This window comes from Pelophylax lessonae, assembly GCF_965119305.1.
Source record: "Pelophylax lessonae genome assembly, chromosome: 5".
Lineage (NCBI taxonomy): Eukaryota > Metazoa > Chordata > Amphibia > Anura > Ranidae > Pelophylax > Pelophylax lessonae.
Genome location: NC_138772.1, coordinates 513,198,238 through 513,210,443, shown reverse-complemented (window position 1 = coordinate 513,210,443; position 12,206 = coordinate 513,198,238). Strand labels below are relative to the sequence as shown.

At 39.0% G+C, this 12,206-nt stretch overlaps 1 protein-coding gene across 1 annotated transcript in view; it reads right to left on the bottom strand.

Moving 5' to 3' along the window:
• The window catches only part of HAS2 (hyaluronan synthase 2), a 47,191-nt gene extending 38,100 nt beyond the window's left edge, over positions 1 to 9,091 (bottom strand). The window contains exon 1 of the mRNA XM_082258237.1: positions 8,953 to 9,091. The gene's annotated coding sequence lies outside the window, so the exon portion shown is untranslated. The remainder of the gene's footprint in view (positions 1 to 8,952) is intronic.
• Positions 9,092 to 12,206: the final 3,115 nt, after the last annotated feature.

Sequence of the window (12,206 nt, the reverse complement as noted above, 5' to 3'; positions counted from 1 at the left end):
AACTTCAATTGTATACGTCAAACTGTCAGACTTAAGATGAAGTGTCAGTTTGCCAGCTTATAAGGGATGTAAGTGGGCCACTTTGCTGAGAATTTATATTTCTTTGGATGTAATATTCCACTCTATAAAGATAAAAGGATTATTAGAGGACTGCCACAGGGGAAGATTATGGAAATTTCATTGTGGGTTATTTAATAAGTTTCCCATGCTAAAACATTCAAAACATTTCCTCTTCCTCCAGTATGAGTAAAAAATATAAATTGGAATCTGAAGGAAAATGAAGTGCTACTGGTAATTCCCGATGGATAGAAATAGACCACCCTCAGACTGTAAGGCAACAAGAGCCCAGTAGGGGGCTTCAGTGGGATGGCACTACTACTGTATGAGATATATAAGGCAGTCATTAATGTTGATATAGGATTCCATTAACAGTTCTATTTTTTTACGCTTTGTACATATTTACTGTTATTAATAATGTGGTCTTTGCAGGTCACAATCACAATAGAGAAGATATTGTACAGGATATCATTTGTATTCTGGGGCACTGAAAGTTTTTATTGGCCACGATAATGACAAATTGAAATTCTTAGCACTGGTTGTTTGCTATGGGTTTCTCCATTGCTTACCATGTCTTTAGCCTCCTAGCTGATCTGGGGGTGCAGTAAAAAAAGTCAGGGAGGCATACTGTTAACACTGTGTGTGAGTCATTGACAATCTGCAGGGCTGCAGGGAATCAGTATTTCCTTGTTCACTCAGCGATTCTGTACGACCTGTCATGACCTGGAAGTAACGTCTGACTGGTAGTGCAGAGGCAATGTAGTAGGTGAAAAAGGAACACTAATATGTATTGGGCTGTCATTAGACTAGGATGAATAAAAATAACCTGTGCCCCCTATATGTCCCTACCAATGTCCTATTTTATGTTAGGGTCCTCATTGGAGTCCCCCTTTACACTATGGTCCCCATCTGAGTGCCCCCTTACATCAGTGTTCCTCATCAGTTTGCCATCTTATATCTATTGCCCCCCTCAGAGTGCCCCCTAAACAACTGTCTTTATTGGGGTGTCACCTTACATCAACTGTTCACTTAAATGTGCCCCCTTACAAAAATACCCTCGCCAGTGCCCCCCTTTACATCAACTGTCCTATTCAGAGTGCCCCCTTACATCAACTGTTACCTTAATAGTTTCCCCTTACAAAAATATCCTCATCAGTTCCCCCTTACATTAACTGTCCCCATCAGTGCCACCTTACATTAATTGCGCCCATCAGGGGCAAAGCCCAACCCCAGCACACCCCTAAATCAGGGGCTGGATTGAATGAAAACAATTTAAAGGACAGTCCATCGGCTTTCTGCAGAGATTTTATTGATGTTATATGCTATATGCTTAATCAAAGATTCACCCAATGGTGTATTACACTTCTAGCACTCTGGTGGGAATATTTCTATACTTGAATCCCAAGATCTAAGCTCCTGCTATGGCCATCACACTCACTCCAGGATTGTTAATATATTTTATATTATGGATAATTCCCCTATTAGGATAGGGGAATTTTGCTGCTGGAGGAGCCAACAGATATAGAAAGCCAGCATATGATTCAGTCCTCCAGACTTGTTTTATAACTGAAATATGGCTTTTAGGTGAGCTGGCCCATTAAGTACATGCTGTATGTATGCTGAACATGGGAAAATAACTGGTTCCCCCATCCATGCTGACTGCATAGATGGAGGAATCTGCACTGCCAGCTATTGTATTCAGGCAGCCATGTTGCCCCCAGCTGACAATGGCATAGCCAAACCGACCTATGAGGTTTTTATATTGTTTTAGGGTCCAGGAGCTTTGTGCCATTTAACATCCGCTTTCTAGAGTGCTGGCAGAAAAAAATAACCATGAAGGAATAACACCTATATCATTTAATAACATTAACAGGAAAACTGTATTGGGAGAAATATAAAAGCGGCCATTACTATCCTTATCCTGAAAAACGCTTTCTCTAGCCAATGACTCAGAACATGAGGTCAGAAAATCAAAACTATTGCAGGGCCATCTTACCGAATAGGCACACTGGGCTCTTGCCCTGGGGGGCCCCACCTGCCCAGGGACCCAGCCCCAGCCAAGCATTAGTCTTGATTCTTGTGTACATCCCGCCAGCAAACTTAGCAGGTGGCAAGCGCCTGTCGGCCCTGTGCTGCTGTCAGGTCACTTGGGCCATGGTGGGGGAGCCCACAACTGCAGGAATGACTGTCTGCCTCCATGGGAACAGGCACACACAGGACAGTTGAGTCTGACTCCTGTCCGTGTGTGTGTTCACCAGACCCAGCTGCCAAACTTGGAAGCTGTCATTAGCCTGGCACTGCTGTACCAATAAATATTGCCTTATCGATGATTTTTTTCTCGTGGGTGATTGTGTAGGCAGGGCCCCAGTGTACTGCATTGCCCCGGGGGCCCTTTAATGCATTAAAATATGGCACTGAACTCTTGATCTACATGTTTACATGAACTCAGAAGCCATGTAAGCCTATGGTTCATGATAACTAGTCAACTAGCATCTTCAAAAATTCAGCAATTGCAGTCTGCATATAGCTTCAGTCTATGCTTTCTTGAAAAAAAAAAACCCCAAGGACTAAGAACTATAGCCTGCTCACTATAAATGGAATAAAATGCGTAGGTTCTATATTTGGTTGTAGTAGATAAGGTAGAAGGTGACAGTGAAGAATTCAAAGCTTTGGAAAATGTGCCACTTTTATCAAATGGAAAGTCACCCTTTTAATGTATGTAGAGATAACAGTTTCCTGTCTCCATTGGAACAGCTTCAGACTCCCAGAATAAAGTACCAGATTATCTGTGGGCTGTCATCGCCTCTCTAAAAATCATCCATCCCTCTTTGCTATCTCTAGCTCAGCCTTCCAACACAGGGAACTCCTCTAGTCTACAGCAGCCATCCAACCCTAAGCACAGCAGATGTTGCGTCACTCGGGGAGGTCTACATCTCTGTGACGTCAAAGGTATTCCCCCACATGGATCACATGGAGAATGGAGTACAAGAGACAACTTCATAACTCTGGAAGCTTGCTGTTCAGGAGCTGAGCCAAACCTCATACACTGCTCCCTCTGTACAGCGAGTTTTATGATTTAAATATTCTGCTCACTCCTGACTTTCTGTGCAAACAAGCTCGCTGCTAACTTCACGCAAAATAAGTCACTTCACAAATGATGTCTCTTGCAAAATAAAATCACATTTACAAAGCTTTAACATCTGCCTAAGGCACTCTATTGTTATTCATGTGACTGTGATTGTCAAATTTCATTGGGCTCGACTGAAAATAACTGTCACGTTTTTCGAAAACAAGAATACTTATCCTGCTTGTGTTAGCTTTGTGAATTGAGCCTTATGTGCGCGTTATAATCCCACGTGCTTGTTTCTGTCTCCCTTTCCGGCTGGCCCAGCCTCTCTTAATGACTTAGCTTTTCATTATGCTAGAAATGTGCCAAAATAACGTTATAACCCCAACTGTTGGATCCAGCGGAGCTCTGGGTTCGAGCCCAAACAGGGAGGGATCACAAATGTGGTTTTCTAATACAGCATGGCTATCTGGAGGCTGCTCAGCTGCCAGTAACCTCACCCTGGACATCATTAAACAAGCTTTTATTGAAGTAGGTACCCGGCATGCCACGTTTCAGTCTAATTATCAAAGCAAGGAGAACTTAGGCTGTCTAGTGCTTGGATTGTTATGATTTAACAGTTAAAGAATTCTAAAAGAATCATACAATGTACCAGCTGTAGAACTCTAAAAGGTTCTTACAAAGTAACTTCTAGTGAGCTATAAATGGCTCCTACATTGTAACAGTTAAAGAACTTTAAATGACTCCTACAATGTAATATCTATAGAACTCTCAATGGCTCCTACAAAGTAACATCTATGGAATTCTCAATGGTTTGTAGACTATAGCATCCAAAGACCTTTCAATGGCTTTTACAATGTAACATCTATAGAACTCTGAATGACTCCTACAATGTAACATCTATAGAACTCTCAATGGCTCCTACAAAGTAACATCTATGTAATTCTCAATGGTTTGTGGAATATAGCATCCAAAGAACTTTCAATGGCTTTTACAATGTAACATCTATGGAACTCTGAATGACTCCTACAATGTAACATCTATATGACTCGCAATGGCTCACTCAATGCAACATCCATAAGACTCTTAATGGCTCGTACAATATAGCATCGATAAAACTTTCAATAGCTCAGACAATGTAGCACCTATAGAACTCTCAAGGACTTCTACAATGTATTATCTATAGGACTATCAATGGCTCACTCAATGTAACATCTGTTCTATAGAACTCTAAAAGGCTCAAACAATGTAACATCCATAGAACTCTCAGTGACTCATTTAATGTAACATTTATAGAACTCTGAATGGCTCCTACAATGTAACATCTATGGAATTCTCAATGGTTTATGAAATATAACATCCATAAGACTTTCAATGGCTCTCACAATTTAACATCTATGGAACTCTGATTGACTCCTACAATGTAACATCTATATGACTCTCATTGGCTCACTTAACGCAACACTCATAAGACTCTCAATGATTCATACAATGTAACATCCATAGAACTTTCAATAGCTCAAACAATGTAACACCTATAGAACTCTCAAGAACTTCTACAATGTAACTTCCATAAGACTCTCAATGGCTCATACAATGTAACATCCATAGTACTGTCAATGGCTTGGGCAATGTAACATCTATAGGACTCTCAATGGCTCACTCAATGCAACACCCATAAGACTCTCAATGGCTCATACAATGTAACATCCATAGAACTGTCAATGGCTTGGGCAATGTAACATCTATAGGACTCTCAATGGCTCACTCAATGCAACATCCATACGACTCTCAATGGCTCATATAAATTGTAACATCCATAGAACTTTCAATGGCTCAGACAATGTAACATCGAAAGGACTCTAACTGACCCATGCAATGTAACAGTTACAGCATTCTAAAAGGCTCCTGGATTATAACAGTTATAAAATTTGAGACGGATCATAGAATATAACAATTACAGAATTCTAAACTGATGATATCATGTAATGGTTATGGAATTCTAGGATGCTAACGCAGTGCAGCCACAAACTGTAGCTAGCTAATAACTGATACAATGTAGCAACTTCTGAATACTAATAACGATTATACAGTACAGAAGGGAAAAGCTATTGCCAGGGGCAACCAGGTACATTCAGTAGACCCTTCCCTTGTGCATGTTAGAGAATGAAAGTTACATTCTGATTGGCTGCTATGGCAACAATCATTGTTTTACCTTTGCTTCACTTACAGTCTACTTTTGTCAGTGTTATAAAAATCCTAATTTGTTGGTACTAATTTGTTGAGTAAAGAGCTGTTGCTAATAGCAACAAGAATCCATAGTACAAGATTGAACAGGGATGTGCAGCTGTGAGTGACCCCGCCCCCAAATGGACTCCAACAATTAATTTTATAGATGATCACATATTTAGTTGTTTTTGATATAGAAACTAATTTTGTTGAGGGTCTTAATGGCAAACTGCCCCCCCCTCCATCCCCCAAAAAAAGGTCTTCATAGACTTGGGCTCCAAGATCGAACAGGGTTGCACAGCTTTGAGTCACCCCGCCCCCAAATTTGCTCCAAGAATTATTTCTGCAGAGGATAACATATTCAGTTGGGTTTTCTTTAGAGAAGCTAATATTGTTGAGGGTCTCAATGACAAATTCTGCCCCCTTCCTCTACACCCCCACAAAAAGGTCTTCATTGACTTGGGCTCCAAGATTAATCAGGGATGCACAGCTTTGAGCCACCCCGCCCCCCAAATTGTCTTCAAGAATTATTTCTGCAGAGGATAACATATTCAGTTGGGTTTTCTTTAGAGAAGCTAATATTGTTGAGGGTCTCAATGACAAATTCTGCCCCCCCCCCACTCCACACCCCCTCAAAAAGGTCTTCATTGACTTGGGCTCCAAGATTAATCAGGGATGCACAGCTTTGAGCCACCCCCCCCCCCCCCCCCCAAATTGGCTTCAAAAATTATTTCTGCAGATAATGACATTCTCAGTTGGGCTTTTTTTTAGAGAAGCTAATAATGTTTAGGGTCTCAATGGCAAACTGCCCCCAACACACACACCCATGACCCCTCCAAAAAAGGTCTTCATTGACTTGGACAACGTCATTAAAAAGTTGGCACTAGGACTGAGAATTAGCTAAGGTGTCATTGGTTACTATGGTGATGCCACTATGTTCCCTTTACCCTGGTATTCATAAATTCACAGTTCTCCTATATAGAATCTTGAAGTGTTGATACAATGTAACCGTTTAGCAACCCAAAGTCTGGTGATACAATAGAGCAACTAGAGGGTCGTGTATTGGAATAATGGAACAGTTTTTATGCTCCTCCAGGCCGGTGACACAAATGTTATTTGGGACAAGGTGGGATGCTAAACAGAACATCCTTCTTTCATTCAAATGCAGATCTGGAGAGGTGTGAAGACAGATCTGCCAATGGGCACAGCCTTGGACAAAGCCCACCCTGGATCTGCAATTCCAATAGAGGTGTCTGTGTCACATCATCTTTAAGTCTTTTTGTCATTGCCTCTGAGGTTGGACTTGACACCCCCCCATACCTAGACAAGTCCTTGGCACGTATTTCTGTATTCCTGGAGGCAATAATCAGAGCCACCTCCCCCTCCCCTCCTCTGCAGCCATCATCGCCTGCCTTACTTATAAGGGAAGGGGCTGAGAACTACAATGAATGGATACATTCTATTACAATACACACATGTAACACTTATTAGCAACTGTGAGAATATATTGCCTGAGGATGGACCATGTCCTTTGCATGCCTAAGTATAATAAATGTTAGCAAATGGCACATCTGTTTATAAATATATATAATAAATGTTACTATTGCATGTAAATGACACATCTGTTTATAAATAGATATAATAAATGTTAGTATTACGTGTAAACAGCACATATGTTTAAAAATATATATAATACATGTTACTATTGCATGTAAATGGCACTTTATTATTATTATTGTAAGGATTATATTACATATTTATATATATTCTACTTATATATATAATTAACTGTAAAGGTTTCCATTTATCTAAGTCTAATAAAATAAAATAAAAAAATAAAAAATAAAAAGTCTGGATTGCACTGCTCAGTTGAACACCAAAGAACAAGTTCAGTTGAATATGAATTACTATATTTAAAAAAGTTGAATTTTACAAAAAAAATAAAATAATACTATGTATCAATACCAATTTTAGGAGGAAGCAGGCATATTATGCCTAATTAACTGCTGTAGAACCACAAGTTCCAGCCAACCAGTCCCACCCCTCACCCCTGAATCACTAATGGGAGTAGAATCAGACCCATCACCCCTCTATAGCTTCTGTAGAACTACAAATCCCAGCAGGTCACCCTACCTGTCCCATAGCCTGCCCCCAGAACCATTGATGGGAGCAAATGCAGTCCCATCAGCCATTTAAATCTGCTGTAGAACTACAAGTGCAAGGAGGCCACCCTACCAGTCCAACAGCCTTCCCTTCGAATCACTGATGAGAGCAGAGTTAGACCTATCAACCCTTTATAGCTGCTGTAGAACTACAAGTCCCAGTAGGTCACCCTATCAGTACCACAGCCTGTGCCTAGGATCAGTGATGGGAGCAGAATTAGACCCATCACCCTTCTAGGGCTGCTGCAGAACTACAAGTTCCAGAAGGTCACCCTACCAGTACCACAGCCTGTGCATTGTGCATAGGATCACTGATGGGAGCAGAATTAGACCCAGCACCCTTCTAGAGATGTTGCAGAACTACAAGTCCCAGTAGGTCATGATACCAGCCCCACAGCCTGCCCCTAGGATCAATGATGGAAGCAGAATCAGACTAATCACTTCCTCTCTAACTATCAAATAACTAAAAATCACAGTAGGTCACCCTACCATTGTCACAGTCTACCCCCACCACAGTCTTTGCAAAAAATAAATAAATCAAGACCACTTTTAGGAGAGTCAGGCACATTATGTCTATTTAGCTGCTGTAGAACCCCACGTTTCAGCAGACCACCCTACCAGTCCCACAGCCTGCCCCCAGAAACACTGATAGGAGCAGAATCAGACCCACCACCCTTCTATTGCTGCTGTAGAACTACAGGTCCCAGTAGGTCCAACAGCCTTCCCAAGGATCACTGATGGGATCAGAATTAGATCCATCACCTCTATAGAGCCTCTGTAGAACTACAAGTCATAGTAGGTCATGATACTAGTCCCACAGCATGCCCATTGAATCACTGATGGGAGAAGAATCAGATCCACCACCCTTCTATTGCTGCTGTAGAACTACATGTCCCAGTAGGTCCAACAGCCATCCCAAGGATCACTGATGGGATCAGAATTAGATCCATCACCCCTCCAGAGCCTCTGTAGAACTACAAGTCATAGTAGGTCATGATACTAGTCCCACAGCCTGCCCATTGAATCACTGATGGGAGCAGAATCATACCCATCACCCCTTCATAGCTGCTGTAGAACTACAGATCCCAGTAGGTCACCTTGCCATCCCCACAGCCGATTCCAGAATCACTGATTGGAGCAAAATTGAAACAAAATGAAGTCTACTTTCAGGAGAAGCAAGCACTTTGTGCCCATTTAGCTGCTGTAGAACCACAAGTTCCTGCAGACCACCCTACCAGTCTCACAGCCTACCCCAGAACCAATGATGGTAACAGAATCAGACCCATCACCCCTCTGCAGCTGCTTTAGAACTACAAATCCCATCTGGTCACCCTACCAGCCCAACAGCCTGCCCATAAGCACTGCAGAAACTTTTTGCACCACGTGTAAAATCAAGTAGCAGTAGAAAGTTTGCTCTGCATTCAAGCATCACTGTACCTTGAGTCTCCCAGGGTTCCGGTGGTCACAGGCTTTGTGTGGTCTTCTTCTTGAACAAACAGTTTCCAACACTGAGGTAATATAACAGATGAAGTATGCTCAGCAATGCTAAAGCAACCATAAAAAGTGAAAAATACCAAGTGGTTGCGTTAAAAAAAAAAAAAAAAAAATTAAAATTAAAAAAAAAAAAAAAAATCCACTTGTATTCCAAGTTTAAAAAAAAAAAAATATCTATCTAGGCTAAAAATATATAAAAACTAAATAAAAAGCTTATATTGTCTATCTGCCCAAGGCTGGTAATGTACATACAGTGCAAGGCATTGAGCAGTGGGCAGTCCAGATGTGCAGCATCAGTGTACAGTCTGTAGTGTGAGGCTGACACACCAGTGTGGAGCCCTCTTTAAGAGAACTTCTCCAAACCATCAGCGATTAATTTTTTCCAGACCTTCTCCTTTGACATTTCCTCTTTTTTTTATGCTGTTGCCTTTCTTCCTCCAAGTTACAGGGGTCTTTAAACCATTGCAAATAGAGCTGGGGATCCTGTCTTTATTTGGGGAGGGACTCAGGGAGGAGGGGACTAAAAAAAAACTCATTCACTTTTTTTTTACTCTTGGCAGGGGTGAGTTTGAAGAAAAAAAAAAGCATACAATTACCATAATTGCAACCATTGCATGAGCCAACATAGGCTGTCACCACTTGATTTTTTTTTTTAATATTGTACACAGAGATCTGCTGGAAGGGGACTTTTTGGAACTGATGCTAATTTTTTTTAATAAAAAAAAAAAAAAAAAAAAAAAATATATATATATATATATATATATATATATATATATATAAATTGCATCCGTTCTAAAGAAAAAAAGGAACAAAACATAAATAAATAAATATATATATATATATATATATATATATATATATATATACATATATACATATATATATATATATACATATATATATATATATATATATATATATATATATATATATATATATATATATATATATATATATACATATATATATATATATATATGTATATATATATATATATATATATATATATATGTATATATATATATATATATATACATATATATTATATATATATATATATACATATATGTATATATATATATATATATATATATATATATATATATATATATATACATATATATACATATATATATATATATATATATATATATATATATATATATATATATATATATATGTTTTTTTTTTTTTTAGGACTGATGCAGTTTTTTTTTTTATTTTTTTTTATATATATATATATATATATATATATATATATATATATATATATATATATATATATATATATATATACATACATATATATATATATATACATATATATATATATATATATATATATATATATATATATTTTTTTTTTTTTAGGACTGATGCAGTTTTTTTTTTTTTTTTGTAACCATCAGCAAACTTTTGCAAAAGTTTAGGCAGTTTGACAGCTGATGCAGTCACGTGACCATCCAGCCTACTGGACCATTAAAGAATCCCCTGATACCTCATCGACAGCTTGCTTTTTTAAAGCCATCAGGCCCGTTACCTCTACAGCCATGGAAGGGTTAAAAGGACAGGGATTTAATTAAATATCTATTTTTTTTTTTTTTTTTTTGGAAATTTGGTAGGAGAGTTATGGAGGGAAAGCTTTATTTATTTATTTATTTATTTTCTAACATCGCAGATCCCCCACCCCCATCCCAAAAAAAGTGCCCCATTCTCCTCCTTGGTGGCAAGCATATTATCGGACTTAGCTCCACTCCAGAGTAGCTGGAGTTAAATGTCACTGAGACAGGCTGCAGTTTGAGGAATGGTCGGTAGATGGCGCTGTTGAGAAAATAATAAATATACAGTATGGAGAAGTGAATGGCAAGTTTTTTTTTTTTTTTTTTTTTGCTTTTTTTTTTGCTTTTGCTGAATTGCTTCTGAGACTCCACTGTATTGCAGAAATGCTAGCTGTGAACACTGAAGGCTCGCTGGAACAAGAGTTGTAGTGTGCTTCCAGCTGAGTTTGCAATAATCACTGTAAGTCCCAGTTAATAAGTGATAGTGCCACAGCATCATCCCACTAACATTACCAACCAATTTCTGCTGATGGCTGGAGGGAAAAACAATTGATTATAGAATTATGCCACTGGAAATCTTTCCTCTTTTACCCCCCCCCCCCCCCCCCAGAGGTAAATAAACATACTGGCACACAGATCTCATTGCAAACATGTGGAACTGGCTAATATGACTTTAAAGGGAGGGGGGTTGTTACAAAGCACAGCACTCTGAAAAAAAAAAAAAAAAGTGGTGGTGAAGAGGGGATAGGGAGGGGGGTTATTTCCATAATAAGCTAGTTAGGAAATATAAAAGAAAAAAACTATGCTTTATGTTTCTGGATAGAAATGGCAATCACATGCAATATAAATAAATACAATAAAAAAAAAAAAAAGACATACAGTACATACAAACATATATAAAATAAATACTAAAATAATATAAAATGTATACATATTTAAATAATGAGACTATAGAGTATCAGAACCCGTAAATATAAATGGAATATATTTTTACTGCAAATTTTGTAATCACGGTTAACAGCCCGTATGTTTGATGCTTCTCTGTTTTTTAATAAAAAAAATGAATTTATATTGTATAAAAAAAAAAGTAGCATGCATCTTAGTAGTTCTTAGACCATATTGCACGTGAACACTTTTGGGTATATAATGTCAATTGTGGGTGCCTGGGATATACAGCTGCTGTGTTCAGCCACTCATAGCAATGCATGGCTGTATGAGGGAATATACTGCTACATGCGTATACCCTTACATGCATACAGCGTTTAACTCTGGACGCAGACAGTCTGCATCTAGGTGGGGGGGTTGTTACAGGTTTACACATTTACGCACAAACCATTAATTATAATGGTCAGCTGTACACAGCAGATGTGAAACCTGGGCACGCAAATACGCCGCAATTTAAATTCTGTACCCCTGGTGCCCAACCCATGGCCCTTTGGTATATGATGTGCAGCCCTCTGATCTCAGCAGTCTGTAGTGGGAACATTGGTTGGGGTAATAGCATTGATCTCTACTAGCCTCATATAACATGTTCAAGGGGCAGACTGGCAACTTTCGGCCCAAGGGGCAAATAAAAACCAGAGGCCCATTGTCCAGAGACTCAGCCCCCCTTCCTCTCTCCCTCTTTCCGTCCTCCTC